The sequence below is a fragment of the Micropterus dolomieu genome, linkage group LG15 (genome assembly GCF_021292245.1).
Source record: "Micropterus dolomieu isolate WLL.071019.BEF.003 ecotype Adirondacks linkage group LG15, ASM2129224v1, whole genome shotgun sequence".
NCBI lineage: Eukaryota > Metazoa > Chordata > Actinopteri > Centrarchiformes > Centrarchidae > Micropterus > Micropterus dolomieu.
Window position 1 is genome coordinate 12,244,245 of NC_060164.1, and position 5,223 is coordinate 12,249,467.

The 5,223-nt window shown below is 38.7% G+C and overlaps 1 protein-coding gene across 1 annotated transcript in view; it reads left to right on the top strand.

The window, feature by feature from the left end:
- The window catches only part of dst (dystonin), a 147,200-nt gene that overhangs the window by 87,440 nt on the left and 54,537 nt on the right, over window positions 1-5,223 (top strand). The gene's annotated exons all lie outside the window — the stretch shown is intronic.

The window sequence follows — 5,223 nt, forward strand, 5'->3', positions numbered from 1 at the left end:
GTTATATTGCCGTGTTTATTTTAAATATAATTCACAACCAATAAAGCATACTTACAGGTTGTGATTGTGAATTTCCAGGCCCAAACAGAGTCGGAGTTGCATCGTCTTTTAGGACTAAATGTTGAACTGTTGCCGGTGTTCTGACGATCTATCCTGCCTTGCCGAAAAATGCTACCATAGCGCAAATCGACAGACTCGACTCTACTCGGCCCTGCTCCGTTTTCCATTGCAGATAGTACCCAGAGATAGTATGTAGCTTGTCGTCATAGTGACGCCACACACAACTGCCGCGACGTAATGTTCAATGCGACACACACACCGAACCACACAGCTTTGTCTTTTTTTAAGTTAAAACGTTTCATTTTCATATTCAAAATCTACACAGCTGATTTCTCACCTCAAAACTTCTCAGAAGTGGATTTAGTGATGAAATTCCATACGAAAACTGTAAAATATAAAACCTTCTGTTACTGGCCTCTGTCTGGCGCACACAATGATGTTGCAGTGAATAGTGAATATTCTCTCTGACCAATCAGCAGTCTGTCGTGTTTTCACGTTACATTTTAGTATCCCTCAGCTCACTTGGAACCTCTATGGAGGTGAGGTGATACGAAAAAATGTACCTGGAAGCAGGTACAGGTACAACATTTCTACAATGGAAAACCAAACAAAGGCGAGTCGAGCCAAAGGGCCTCGGCTCAGACTAGCTTGGTTTGAGGGCGTGCCTGACCCCGCTAGCCGCTTGGCAAGCTTTATGCACGTTTTCGTTGTGATGTCACAAGTAAAGGAAGTGAAGGGCTGGACTACAAACGAGCTGTTTTCAAACGTTTCTGAGCAGTGCTTTCTGTGGGAGATGGGAACTCCCTTTGGGCTGGACTTTGGGCTTTTTCACTTTGCAAACCTGTTACATGCACAAAAAAGATATATAACTCAATAAAGTAGAGGGGAAAAGCCAAAAAGCATAATACCACCTCTTTAAAATATATGTACTCTCTTTTACGCATTCATTCCTATAGGCCTTTTATATTTTCAAATTTAAAACAACATGTATTTTAAACTGGTATAACCACTGAACATTTTCCGTGAGTATTTTAACACAGTTTATTCAAATTTTAAACAACACATTTTTTTCAATCTTTACCAATGCACAGTGTTATTTTAAGGCAAAATGTACCCCCAAATATTTCTTATTGAAAATTTCTTTAAACTATGTTTAATTGGTCTACTTAATGACAAAGAACACAATAATATATAAATAATACAAAACTTTACCCACTGACAAAATAATGCATACCATAGAAGGTCAGTAATGATCACTTCAGGTTAAACTTCTTTCCTGGCAATTGTAAAATGACAAGCCCAGCTAATTAATGTCCTACTTTGCATTCTGGGGCTTTTGTGTTGCTGTTGTACCGTATACTTTGAAGCTCCTTACAAACCCATCAATGTCATTGTATTGCATCCATACTCCCTTGACATTTCCTGTGTGTGTTGTTATTGGTCAGTACACCCTGCTATAACAAATAGGACTCAGCACTTTTAAAGTCAAGCGTTCTGCCTTTGGGGCTGTTTTCTCTGCTAATTAAATGAAATCGAGCATTAAAAGATAATCACAAAGAAGCAGAAATTCATTTCTATCTTCAGTTAGAATAAAGCCTTCAGGCTCTAAATCCTAACTCAGCTCACAGGAAAACATGAAACTCCATGCATTTTGGCAAACACTCATTATAAACAATATATCAGTATACTGAAGCTTTCCATTTAATGGAAACTGAAGCATGTAACCACTGATTTAGCATTCCTCTCATTGCTACTGTTGTTCAACATTGATATCGGTGATCAGATCACAAAGATTTCCAGGACAGTTATTAGGACCCAGTGTTGTTGCATTTAAACCAGCAAATATCTGAACGAGTGACAGGAAGCGGCTCTTGTGTGGAAAATGCTGTACCCAGAAACTTAGAGCTGATATCATGCTGCAGCTATCATGCTGGGAAAATTATGAAATCACATCAGTGTTCTGGTTTAATGTTTTTTTGTTTTGCTTTGGTGTGATTTGCAGGTTGGGTTGGTTCTAATCAGATCTCCAAACTGTCTTGCCCAAAAACTCCTTCACTGCGTGTTTAAGCATGTTTTGTCATCTGGCCGCCGTCAGTGAGGCGGCAATGTCTCCCACACGGGAGCTTATAGAGAAGAGATTACAGAGTTTAAATGTAATTCTTCTGTGTGGATGTAATTGTGAAATTCTATTTTTTGTCTTTAAGTTTTTGCCAGTGATAAAATCTGTTGTCTGGTACAACTCTAAGTTCTGTTTGAATTATTCCTCAAAGATTTTTCAGCACTGTGCTTCAAGGCTCATCACCATGCAATCTCAGACTGCAGGCTCTGACACAAAACTGTCTGCATCTCACTAATCTCTGACTGATTGGGTGCAAGCCCTTCTTCAGACACAAAATAACTGCAGATACACAACTTCCAAGTACTGGTCACCTGACAGATTAGGTGATTACACTATGGTGAACCAAAAAGAAAAATATATTTATTAAAAAAGAGAATTCTGTAACTGTACACTGGATCCTGTAAATGTAACGTTTATAAAAAATACTTATTAACATTTACGTTAATTAATATTTTCTTAACCACCCACTATACCATATCATTGGGTAAATAAACCATCATACTTTTATGTTGAATGGTAATTGACTGTATTTATATTATACCTTTCCAACCATTCAAAAGCACTTTGTGCATGTCACACTCACCCACATTCATACACTGATGGCAATGGCTACCATGCAAGGTGCCAACTGCTCATCAGAAAGAAACTAATGCTTAGTTTTTTACCCAAGGACACTTCAACATGCAGGGTGGGAAAGCCAGGGTTCAAAATGTCTATCTCCCGATAAGTGGGTGAAATGCTGTACCTCTTAGCTGTGGCTTAGAGAGTCACTATCAGAATGACAGCAAGTCCTCATTTAATTTTTTGGGAGCCAGTGTGTCCAAGGTGTAGATCCAAAATGCTTCCCTGGAGTTAATAATCGTTTCCCGTTAAACTTAAACTTGTGCCTGCAGGACTTTTGTTCTATTATGTTAGGGTTACAGTTGACAGTTGACCCTTATCACAGTATCTCTCATAATAAGTGCTGATACTCTAACTTGTTAGTATTGTATAGTTTAAACCTACATGCACTATACAGACCACGCATATGTGCATGTCTGTCCCAGACTATTTCAGGGGTTTTCAAAGTCTGAGACTGTGGGATCCCCTCAGACAAAGCTTGGAAAAAGGCACAACATTTACATAACTTCAGATTACACCAAATGCATAAATAAAAATCTGTCCGAAGGCATTTATTTATTTCTGACTTTCTGAAAGTGGGAAGGACAGTTTCCCAAAACTAATGTATCTCTGAACTTTCTTTTTAGCCAGATCACACACAGGCTATCCTATGTGATCTCCTTTTGATAACTAATAACTAAGAAATATATTTTAACTTCCATTCACTGAGCCTCCACTGAAACAGTAGAAGCCCTCTGTGGAGGCCCTACTCCCACTTTGAAAACCTCTGCTTTATTGCATAATGATATTATTAACGTCTAATTTAAAACAGGAGACATCCTGGTCCAGACAGTATTTATACTGTCGCATGCAGCCATTAGCCCAGCGATTAGTCATTAGTCCATGTACACCACAGAAGCTCACACAGTTGTCTGAGGTGCCTGTGTGTCTTTACTGCAATATCACACATAGCACAACCTACTGTAATCCAGCATACATATACTGTGTGTACTGAGTCTATATGACGTGTTTAGATGCACATTTTATACACTTGACTGTCATGTTTAAGTGTCTGTAATATTTGTTTATATTTACCAACATTCTCTGAATAGCCATGATGATTCATGCAGTTGTGAGAAGATGTGTGCAGACGTTGGTGAAGTCAGAAACAACTTATTAGCCTACCAACCAAAAGGTGGAGCTATGGAGCACATCCTCATGTGGTCTGACACACTTCGGGCTTCAACTGTCACTGCTAATGTGTCAGTTTGGCTGTTTATCTAGGTTATTTGATCAGCTTCTTTAATGTGCTGCTGTGAAACATCTTCTAGCACCCTAACAACTCTGTGTGCTGCATACATCAACTTTGTGGGAGCAAAAGCTAGTCTTTGTATAAAAAATCTCAAAATGTCAGTTTAAGGAGTAACACAAAAAGTGTATATTTGTGCAATATATTCATGTTAATGGCAGGGAAAGTGAGCCTGCCTATGGACTGTCCGTGTGGGAGCTTCTTTCCATCCTCCTCTCTTCTCCTACCTATAGGACGGCAATGCAGCTTGAAGCCAGCAGCATTGTGAAATATGGGGTATGCAATCCTGGAGAAATCCAATTTCATGACTTACTTAGTGTTACCAAAAAAATTACAAAAATAGAGGATTATATATATATATATAATAAAATAACTTAAAAACTTAAAATAAAATAGAAAAATCTAGATGTGGAGTTGTTTTCATTTCTTTAGGTCACTGTCACATTTTGCACTGAGCTCAAGACTGCCATCAAAGCCATCCTGGTGCTATAAGGAGGAAGAGGTGGAGGAGGCAGAGGCTGTCTCATGGCTGCATTGCAGTGCTTCAGCTAAAGCCATTCACTTGCAGAAGCCTGCTGCACTTGAAAATTCATCTCCTGTGCATAATTTTGCACTTTTGATCGCTATTTGCCAGCAGTAATTCTGTCGCTCAATCAGAACTCAATCAGCATTGTCACAGTGAGGGAACCCGTTCTTTTGCTGTGATAAGCGGTGGCTGATACATAATTCAACAATAATCCCCGGGCTGTTGGAACAAAGTTTTGTTCAGGTTCTCTTGCTCAAATCTGGGGGAAACACAAATTGATAGGAAAGCTAGTTTTACATTAGAAGTTTTAATGTTACTAAAGGCAAATTAATTATGTTTATCTAAAAATACATCCAGATATTCTTCTGTGCCTTTTGCAATGAAGCTAGGGGGCAAGGAGGAAAGAGATTCAAGTTTTATCTCTGACAAAGCATAATAAAAATGAGATGAAACAGATCGGATGAAAGGATGGGATGAGCTTGAATGATGCCCAAGGTATACAGTGGGGGAAATAAGTATTTGACCCCTTGCTGATTTTGCAGGTTTGCCCACTTACAAAGAATGCAACAATCTACAATTTTAATCATATGTACATTCTAACAGTGAAAG